Here is an 11,475-nt window from a genome sequence, read left to right as displayed (position 1 = left end):
TTCCCCACTCCCCGTCCTCCCTACCATTCCCCCCTCCTCTGTTTTCTCGTCCTCCCCACCATACCCATCTCCCCCGTCCCTTCATCCTCCCCACCATTCCCCACTCCCTCGTCCGATGCATTCCCAAATGATCTGACGTTCCCATCACTGAAATATAAGAAAAACAATTAAAAAAACCAAATGAAAAAAATAATTAAAATAAACTATACTCACGATGTAACGGTGGGTGGGGGAAATAGCACTCTCTTGTCCATTATTCCACCCCCCCCCCAATTAACTAACGAGGCCAGGGGAAACAGCTCTCTTTAGTCCGTTATCCCGTCCCCAGTTAGCTAACTATTCTGGAGCACCTCCAGAATTCCTACGGCAACCTCTCTCGTTCAACACCTTGTAACCTAGGTATTCGACTACCTAGGTGCTGTGACTACAAGGCGCCGTAACTTGATCAGCTACCCGAAACTCTAGAGAACTCTAGAACACATTCCACTGCCACAAACGTATAAGAAAAACGAAAGGAAAGAGATGAATAATGAAGTAATTAGTGAGGGTTTAGGGTGAGAGAGGTAAAGAGGTGGGAGAAACGAGGAGAGTCGTCAGTTGAAAGGGAGAGTTCGGAGAGGCGTGGAGAGGGAGGAGTAGATAGGTAGAAGTAGAAAAGCAGATAGTAGAAGAGTAGATAGTAGAAGAAGAAATGCTGCCACCATCCATTCAAGACCATTACATACAAGACAAGGAATGGAACTTGTCTGTATCACAATATTCTCAAAGATGTTATCAAGAGGTCATTATTAGTCTGTTCCATCTGTATCATGTACCCATTAAAATCATGACACCAATAACCGCAGAGGCTTTCTCACCTCAACTCAAAAACTCTAGGGAACAAAGTTGAAGACAATTTAAATAATAAATTCAATTATATTTCACATGATAAGTATCATAATTTAAGCAATTCAACTTAATGTTCAAGATTAATATGCAAAATGAGTCATCATCCAAGAATTCGAGAATCCTACAACTTGACTGCCCCTGATCCTCACACAACACTTGTAAACACGACCAAGTCACCTAAATATTCACTCACCAAGGACTGAGTCTAAGTTGAATAGAGAGGGGGGGGGGGAGTTTGCAATTTTCAGGCAGCGTCACCCCCCCCCCCCCCCCCCGTCTGGTGACAGCCTATCTCGACGGCTGGCCTCTGCTCTGCTCTGCTGGCTGGTCTCCTATAGCTTCTCCTCCTTTGCTCCCTCAGTATATATTGGGAACCTAGTAGCTAACTCCGCCCACAAGTAGATAGCCCGAGGCTCTCTACGAAACCACTCCTTAAACGTCAGCATGTTTGAAGGCTACCAGGCTACAATTATCAGATTATCAGAAGCAAGGTGCAATTCGCATGAGCTGACCTCAGGTCAATTTGAGGTCATTAACGCTTAGAGGTGTGAGTTTCAGGCCGACAAACTGGCCCTTCTCAGATCCTTGTCTCTGACTCATGTATCTCTATGTATATATTAAATGAAACTAAACCAAACACCTTTACGGTGTTACAACGAAATGAACGGTATAGTAAACAACTAAGCTCAGTTCTAATGCAATACCACAACAAACAATTAAATCAAAATGAAAATAAATCGAAATGTATGAAAATTTAATTTGTCAATGCAATCGAAAACATTGAAATTGAATCGTACCACATTTAGTATAGCGTATGTGGCTCTTACGTGCAACAGATGGTGCTGTTTTTTTTTAACTCATGTTTTTACCTATCACAGGTGTTGCATCTATACTTATACTTATGAAATGAATGGTATGGTAAACAACACAGCTCAATTCCAACACAATGTTACACAAAATAATTTAATAAAAATTTAAATAAATCGACATCTATGAAAATTAAATTTATCAATGCAATCGGAAACATTGAAATGAAATTCGTAACATATTTAGTATAGTATGTGTGTGTGTTGCTATTATGTGCAACAGATCGCGCTGTTTTTTTTTTTTAAACAATGTTTTTTCCTGTCACAGGTGAGGCATGTATATAGTAGTTATATAAAAACACGCGCCTTTTTTAATGCAACGTCGTGTCAAAATTTCAAAGCAATCGGTAAAGAGGATATCGAAGATTTCTCTCACATGAAAAATACAGTTTAAAAAAAAAACATTTTTTCCCGTCACAGACGTGACATCAATATAGTACGTATATAAAGACCCACTTGGATGCGATTGGAACATTGTGTGAAAATTTCAATGCAATCGGTGAAGAACATTTGCAGATTAGCGATTTTTAACAACCGAACATTTCCATTTTTATTTATATAGATTTAAACTAAATTAAATGTCTAGAATGGAAACATGACTCTTAATTAAAAGTTAAAAAGCTGAAACGGTATTCCGGCAGAAATTAAGTACTAAATGCTAAAGTTAAAAGATTTATGATCTTAGGTTAGTAATGCTTGTATTTAATAATTTGGTTATAGTAGCAATTATCTTAATGTGAAGGTAATGTGGATAATACATAAACCTGTAAACCATTCCGCCACCTTCCTCTGTTCTTTGTAATGTAGCAAATAATGCACACTGAAAATTGAACTTCTCTGTTGTGAGAATCTATAGAGCTTGATGCAAGGCCAGAGTACCACAAAGCTACTCACATGGATTCCTGATGACAAACTTCTTGTGGCTCACTTCACTGGCAGCCAGTTGTCTCTTCTGCTTTTCAGGCCTCTGCTCAGTTTCTTCATGACTTTCAGCAGCAACTCTAGAAACACAGCTTGCTGCAGGCACACTTGTTGATGCATTACTGCCTGCAGTTTAAAATGATTCTTAATAAGTATAAATATGGCTAAATTGTAATTTTAAATTTTTGTTAGGATTTGCTACAGTTTAATAAAATGTTTAATGAAGTGTTACATGGTTTGATCTCCCTATAGTTTTTAGGTAATTTTCCTTAAATACAGCATCTTAATATATTTGGAAAATCCTTCCATCGGTAGTATCTCAATTAGAAATCTAATCTTCTAATTCAAAGAATGTCGCTTCTATTAACCAGAATTAGGTGTTCGGTAAGATTGTATATATTTGTGAACGGTGACATGGGCTTCATTTGTGTAGAGGAAAGTGTAAGGATGAGACCACGTCAATGAGCAGACGTGTTCAAGTGGGACACTGAAGAGGCTTTTTTGGAAATTGCAGCAATGCAAATGTTTATTCTGCTACAAAGGGAAACATGGATGTGAATTTAAGTTCTTTAACCTAATTATTTAAGTAACTGACAAAATTGTGCGCTTAGGTCAATTGTAAAAAGATTCAAAGTTTTAGGTATGGCTAGGAACTGGATAGGTAACTGGAAACCCTATTTCCTGTAATGGTGAGAAGTTATACATGGACACTCAATTGCAAGTACCAATTCCAAGAAGAATCTCTTGTAATTTGGCTTTGTTTGGCTTTTAGTTGCATTGCATTTTCGTTTGCATAGTTTAGCTTGAATTTCATTTTTAGTTGGTTTGTAGTTGCGTTTTGGCGGCATTGTCTTTTTTGATTGCAGTGTTTTAGTTGGGTTGCATTTTGTTTTGGTTATACTGTGCTGCTCAAAATCCGTCCCTAGACGGGTGAAACTGAGCTATTTTCACTACCGGTGTTAATATTTAACCAAGTGTCCTCACCCTCCACCCTAGTATAACTCTTTGAGAGCCTTTTCCCTCTTGAGGTATGCCCCAAAATCTGTCGCACAATGTGTCTACTAACACTATATGCTAAATTAGACATTTTCATTTTAGACTTCATGAAAATCTCACCGTGGGGGTTCGGTTTCAGAATAATATTTTTAAAGTACCTAACTTAGACCTACCCCAAACAAATTATTGCCATTCAGGCTAGAAATGTCCAGAAGTCACTCGCCGTGTTTGTGAGTGATATTTTCATTTCATAAAGAAGTAAAAAAATCCCCTCTTTGAAATTTAAAGAATTTGATTTTTAGACATATTTCATCCCAAATTTACAAAAGCTCCATATTTTATAATGTTAATAATATATCAATGCGTTCAGAACATAAATAATAAAAAAAAAATGGTCACTAGAAAACTATCGATGATAAAAAAAAATTTTGGTTTTAATTCAGCAAAAAATTTACTTAAAAATGACTACGAATGTTCTTTGTGAACCAAAAAAATGTATTGACTAGTAAGAAATTTGTAATGAGGTTTTCAAAAATTTTCAAAAATTATAAATTATATATATATATAATGTTGTACCTAGTAGCCAGAATGTCGTACTCTGCCTACTATGCAAGGCCCGATTGGCCTAATAAGCCAAGTTTTCCTGAGTTTATAATTTTGTTCTACTTTTTTTTCTTATGAAACCATAAAGCTATCCATTTCATTATGTATGCATTAATTTGTTTGAATTTGAGTTAAAACTAACGTAGATATATAACCGAACCTAACCAACCCTACCTAACCTAACCTAACCTATCTTAACCTAACCTAAACTAACTCAACCAAGTCAATAATTTATTTTCTTTTTATAATATAGTAACAATAATTCAAATAAACTAACTGGAAACAATTTATTGAAAATAAAGAAAATCACTCGGTCTATTAGGCAAATCGGGCACTGCATATTAGGCCGAGAATTGCGTTCTGGCGATCTGTAAGACGTTGGTACCACTAACTGATTTACGTCTGCCCAGTCATCCTCTGAATTGAGCTTTCTGGGATGATACTTACGATACTACAATTGACTGTCACTGATAAAGTCCTGGAATGGAGTCTGGTATTATCTGGGTTAGGTAGCATAATGGTTTTAAAGAAATATCTGAATATTGTAACTCACGGAACTCCAATAGGTTGAGATTCTGTGGGAGCCTTGCATTTCTTAAGGGATAGCTGCTGCTTCTGGTGGTTGCTGGGCGGTTTGAACACGGGTAGTCACTAAAACAGGCTTGGAGTTATCTGCTGGTTCCTCTGTCACCTTGACCTCTTCTTCTGCCGCATAAGTCATGACAGGGGTCTTCTTAGGCCGAATGACCTACCCTGGGCTTGTCGTAGATGATAAGATTTGCGGAGTCTTGTTTATTGGCCAAGTCGTTGCCCAGTAGTTGAATTCCTGGCAGGGGAGAAAGGTTTTTCCCGAATGGCGACTTTGACTTCTCCACTGATGTATGGACAATCCATGTGAACCAGGGCTAGCTGGTAAGGTGTGGTGGCTGTGAGATCGGTGATCAGAACTGTTTCTCCAGTGAAGGGGGCTTATTATGGGTAAAGTAAAAGTTGTTCAATTTGTTTATAAATTTATTTATGAAATGGTTATAGAAAGGGCTGCAACTGGTCCAAGTTTCAGCATCACACCCTAAACAGAAAAGGAGAAAAAAAAATACACAACGTATTATGCAACGAATTTTCAACATTTTCAAAAAATGTCAGGGAACACATGTGTCAATTAAAATCATTTCTATAACACTCAGATATTAAAATTAGCATATAATAAAGGATTGATGTTAGCAGTTTTATCAAAAAAGTGTTTAGTGCAATAATATAATTATTCAAAGTTACCCTTCCAAAAATATGCAATATATGATGGATATAAATATTTATAAAATCAATAAATGGACTTTGGACTAAAATCTCATAGCCGTTTTGTAGAAGCACAAACTCTACATAGAAGGTGTAATTTGCATGTAAATTGATTAAAAAATGAAAGCTGTGACACACAATGAAGTTGTAAATTACTTACCTGAGTAAAATAAGATCAAAGTTTGGCCACCTGTAGCTGAGCTTGACGTCTATCGATTTCGTTCATAATTGGCACCCTTGCAGATAGGCATCCGTTGAGCAAGGTGTGCAAGTTCCATGCAAATCTCCTGATAACAAACGAAAAAAAAATTGAAAAAAAACAAAATTTATATATATATATATATATATATATATATATATAATATATATATATATATATATATATATATATATATATATATATATATATCCTGCACATACATATTACAATTATTACCAAATATCAAATTATAACACTAAAACATACTAACCTATTGAAATTGGTCCGAATTGTGGGTCCTCAAGGTGGCACTGCATTGGGCACTAGTAGGCACTTGCATGATTGCTGGATCACCTTCCTCAGGAGCCTGTCTCGGCTTGTTGGAGGGAGGGAGGTCTAGGAAGGTGTGTGAGGAGAGTCTAGGAGGGTTGAGGAAGGTGTGTGAGGAAGGTTGAGGAGGTGTGTGAGGAAGGTTGAGGAGGTGTCGGTGCGCCACCATCTCTCACTGGATATTACTCTTCTTCGCGCTAAAGCGGCTTTCTTTTACTGATAAAGACGGCGACCGAGTGCCAGATTTGCTGCTCTTATCTTCTGGCACTATCTCTTTATAAGAGTTTGTGCAGTAGAACATTGTTCCTGGAACAATGCGCTATTCCAGGAACGATAATGGAACGCGCGTCGACACAATCCACACTCGATCTGACACACGAGGTGACTGAGGGCTGGGACCTCCCTATGGCCCTACCACGGATGAGAAGGTTGCCAATGAGTGTATATTTACTCCTTACGCATACAGAGATATTTACGACGTTATTACAAAAAATTTGACGTTTAGATCGTACGACGCAATACCTTTGGCGCGCCACAGCCGCGGGGGCACCGGATTCTGACCAATTACGCATGGAAATGTACCATAAATACGTCAATTTATATCGTAAAATAATTCTGATTGCACCAGTGTTGCCAGAACTACGTAGTATTTTCATAAATATATCACAATATTACGATTTTCCCCGAATTTTTTCGTGTCGTATGCCCCTAAATTTTTTTAGGTGCAAATTTAGGTGCAGCTGTTCTCAGAAGAATAGTTTGCAGTGAGCCTGTCCCTCAAAATGCTTGTGGGGACCTTTTCGTCAGAATCTCTACCGTTAGCAAAGACAGTTCTTCTGCACACATGTCTGTCAAATAAAGGAAGATCAGTGACTGGAGCATTTATATGTAATACAGGTTTATTAGGCTTGGGGAGGTTGAAGTTCAAGCATCTGTTGATCAGTATTGCTTAAACCATGAGGATTAGGACACTTCTCTATGGTATGTCCGTAAGGTTTGCGGTACCGACAGTAAAGTGCATAGTTAGTGTCCATTGAACTGACCTTAGATGGAGAAATGTTAGACCAAGACGGTTTACTTGAATAAGAATCAAAATCTTTGTGCATGAGACTAGATGTCAGCTAACTGCACACTTACTAAGGTTCGTCTCTTCCTTATCTGCCAGATAAGGGCTCACAGGGTTAGGAATACGTCGCATGAATTCTTCCACGAGAATAAGATTTACTAAAATATCAAACGTATTTACCTAAGCTGATTCTAGCCACTTGCGTAAGTACCTACTTTTCGTTTGTACGAACTCGTAGTAGGTCTGACTAGCGCTTTTCACATTGTCCCTGAAATGTCGGCGATAACTTACAGTGGACACAAGGTAGGCATCAAGGACAGCTTATTTCAACACATAATAATCTGTTTCGGTGGCAAGAGTACAGAGTGTCAAAGAGGCTCTTCCGATGAGATGAGCTCTGTGAAATACTGACCATTGGTCCTGGACCACTGTAGCTGGGTTGCAAGTGCTTCAAAGGATTTAAAATAATTTATTTCAGCTTCATATTCTTCTCATTGTTTGAGTTCTTTCGTTCACGTTCTAGTGAGGTTTCTTGTTCGTGGAGCTAGAGTTTCTCTCGTTTACATCTATGTTCTATTTCCCTTTGACGTTGTAGGACAGCATCCTGTTCTCTCATTTCCCGTTTTCTATCGTCGGCGGTTGCTTCTAATCGGGCTAGTTCTAAAATCTAAATTTTCATGAGAGCTTAGGTAGATTTCTCAGCAACCTGATGTTGTTCCAACTGTTTTGAAATGATGATATTATTATTGGCTATATAATCGAGACTCAGATTGTAAATGTCTGGGCTTGGTGGCGCCATGAGGCACAGTGGAGTGATACTCTAATGTTACGCTATGGCTAATGCTAGCAATTCAGCTCTAGTAGCACGCACTAAATTCTGAAGTTCCTACTCTGGGAGGAACGGGAATGAAATGTGGCTAAACGAAACCTGATGACAAATATGACTATAAGACAAATTGCATAATAAGAAATAGTGGAAGAATTCGCTTATATCCTGTAGGCGAAACAGTAAGTTTCGCCTCATACCAGACTGACTTATAAGTGATGTTGCAACATTCTCAAGAGTAATTGTTAAAGAACACTATAAGTACGTATTTATGATGTAAGGCAATACAACAAATAAATTCACAAGATAAATTACTGCACTGAATATTATGAACTGATATTAAACTAAGTCGTTTCACTTTGGTAAAAACATTATGCAACAAAATAAATGAACGTTTTGAGGTACTAAAATTGAGAAAACGTGTAGGTATGTCTGTACCTGGTACTCTAGTGAATATTCTCTACTAATGAGGATAAAGGTAAGAGATTTCCTACTGGAGTTTCGGAAGTTAACTACAGAATATATCTTTCCTTGTGCTCTGTTAAAAAAATAGTAAACTCCCTACCTGAGCAGTTAATCGCGGACTTTGAACGAAGGCTTAAGGGTGTGGAGAATGTCAACACTGTGACGAGGCTTTTAGTTATTCCAAATGTTCAACAAAAGCACGGTTGCGAATTCAACTGTGACCCAATACTTCCTCCTAATCTCGTAATGCAAAGTAGAACGATATAGTCTAGAGACAAACCAAAGTACAAGTACCCGAAGGGTTGATCTGCCCGACTGATTCACTTCAGCTGGGACAAAATTATGGCCAAAGAAGGTAAAACATCTTGTAACCACAAATCAATCTAATAAACAGATCACAAATTGCTACACCTGTTGTTTAAATGTTCTTCGTCACCAATATGAAATTTAATTTAACTTGAACACAGTACTTAAAAAATCAAATATGTACAATAGCCACGTATAACAATTTTGAGAAACATTTAAGCAAAAGCTAATGTGAAGGTCAGAACTCCTTAGGACAGGACCCCATTTAATGTGACGTGATACGGTACTGCGGCTGTAGCAGTCAGATGGAATGTGGCACAAACACTTCTCATTAATAAAAAGAAACGCACTGACCTTTGCAGTGCGAAAATTAAGCAGGAAGGATAGAAATAATCATATAAAAAATTATAACAATTTACTCTATAATCAAGATAAACTAATAACATGAAATACACACAAAATCCCTGACTTTAAACACTTGGCTAACACTCAAAAGCAAAAATACATGTAAACAAACTTACGTTAACACAAAATAATGATGATACTGTGAATATCTACACTTAACATTACAACCTGTACACGAAGCGTCGCGTTGAGGCCATAATGTGTAATCCATGAGCACCTGAGAGAGACTGACGAACTAACCGGGGTCAGGAGACCTTGGACCAGATTCACGAAGCAGTTATGCAAGTATTTACGAACATGTACATCTTTCCTGAAACTTTGAAGGCTTTGGTTACATTTATTAAACAGTTTTCAAGCCTGAAAACTTCCCTATCAACTGTTGTTATTGTTATAAAGAGCCTCATGGTGCTTCGGAACTCTCTAACTGCTTAATAATTGTAAACAAAGCCACCAAAGATTGAGAGAAGATGTACAGGTTCGTAAGTGCTTGCGTAACTGCTTCGTGAATCTGACCCCTTATACCCATGACAGTGACGTCACATCGTTGTCAAGGTGGTCTATAACGAGTCGCCGGCAGCGTAACAGACGATTTTTACAGACGTAACCAGCCGGTAGGTCACCTGGTTGCCCCTGCGGTGGGCTCTCGCGCTGGGTGGTGGGTGCCCTGGAAGGGGTGGTCTTGACATTCATCTGTAACTTGATGGAACTCAATACTGGAAGTTTTATGTGGTATGTAGATCCGGAGGAAGTGTAGTAGAGTAGTGAATAACCTTCCAATGACGAAGGTAAGAGTGAAGAGGCAGTTTTCACGGCTATGCAAGGGTTATTTTACACCACATAACCCTAAATAATCTTTGTTGCCTCTACTCCTGTAGCTTCATCATTTATTACATTTGCTCTGATTTCATCTCTATTCCCTTTTCTTTCGTCCACACACATGTCAGGTACACAGTTACTTGTTTGTCCTCTGTGTCACCCTGCAAAATATTTGCGGGATCTTTTCGCATAGCCTCATTTTTCATTTTTCGTGTGTTCAGCAGTGTGTTCGTGTGTTCGTGTGCATTTGTTACCTTCAATTCTGGCAACACAACAAACCCACACACGCACCATTTCCCCTAGAATAAACTGCACATCGTCAATTAGTGTAATCGAGCACCACTTCCATCTCTACTTTATTGCAAAATATTCGCTTTCCAGGTTTACCTCACATTATGGTACAATTTTCTGTATATCCAGTCCCCGTATCTTTACTTCTTTCCGGCCCTCTAGAATTTGAGCCTTTTCTACAACGCTTTCTAGGATTATGCTCTGGTTATCTCACATATCTCTCAAGATTTTCACTGCCTTCGCCCGTTGACCTCCTACTGTCACTTTTCCTTCAGTAATGAAAGCATTAAAATCTTTCCTCTCCTCCTGCTCAATAGGAAGCCTCATCATTCCTACACAGATTTTCACTGAATCTATCACTGTCAGTGTCGTCCATTGGGCATCTTCTCGAGATATGTCCTATCTGGTTACAATGAAAACATCTAGTATTCGAATAGTCTCTTCCCAGCAATCTGTTTCCTCCCTGGCCAGCTGAATTCATGTTTCTTACCGTACTCGCGTTTTTACTTCCCTGAGGATTTTGTGGCAGTACCACAGCCGGCGCAGTAGTCTTACCTCCTGCCCCACTCTCAGATCTGTCATTCGCTGGTGTTGGGATTTGTCTATTTCCGTACCCCTCTGTTGTACGGTACGTACCCTTGGCTGTTATATGGTTGGCTATATTTCTGTTCCCTGTTGTCTGTCCTTTTCGGTCCACTTCTCGTCGGTTTCACATTTTCTCTAACTAGGCTGCTTCTATATTCTCTATTCAGCGCGGTTAGTACGTCTGGCTTCTTTGCAGCTTCTCTCACATTTTTAATTTCGGCTTCTTGGATCGTAATTATAGTCTCAGGGTGCATCATTGTTACAAACTTTTCCATTATCACGAGCTGTTGTAATTCCTCATAGGTTGTCAACACGTCCTCAGGTCCCAAAGTACTTCTTTAAACATATACTTATAGTGTCCAGGCTGTTTTCTATAACAGTTTCTCTGTAATATACTTAAGACTCGGACATAACCAGGGTGCCCCCCTTGTGGTTACTGACCCTCTTACCACATGACTGCCACTCCTCTGCCCACCTCCAACTGGCTTTCCCAACCTGTCTGTCATCCTGCTGGTCTGCCTGCCATCCTGCCATCCTGCTTGCCAACGTGCCAACCTGCCAACTTGCCATCCTCCAGGCCATTCTGCCATACTGCCGGCCTGCCAGCTATCCTGCCAAC

At 38.9% G+C, this 11,475-nt stretch overlaps 1 long non-coding RNA gene across 1 annotated transcript; it reads right to left on the bottom strand.

Moving 5' to 3' along the window:
• Positions 1 to 5,264: 5,264 nt before the first annotated feature.
• On the bottom strand, positions 5,265 to 6,459 carry LOC138369875 (uncharacterized). The gene is made up of 3 exons (XR_011230003.1): positions 6,038 to 6,459; positions 5,728 to 5,854; positions 5,265 to 5,343 (listed from the first exon to the last, which is right to left on the bottom strand). It is a non-coding gene; the product is annotated as an uncharacterized lncRNA (long non-coding RNA).
• Positions 6,460 to 11,475: the final 5,016 nt, after the last annotated feature.

Source organism: Procambarus clarkii, chromosome 30 (genome assembly GCF_040958095.1).
Source record: "Procambarus clarkii isolate CNS0578487 chromosome 30, FALCON_Pclarkii_2.0, whole genome shotgun sequence".
Taxonomy (NCBI): Eukaryota; Metazoa; Arthropoda; class Malacostraca; order Decapoda; family Cambaridae; genus Procambarus; species Procambarus clarkii.
This window is presented reverse-complemented; position numbering and strand designations above follow the sequence as displayed.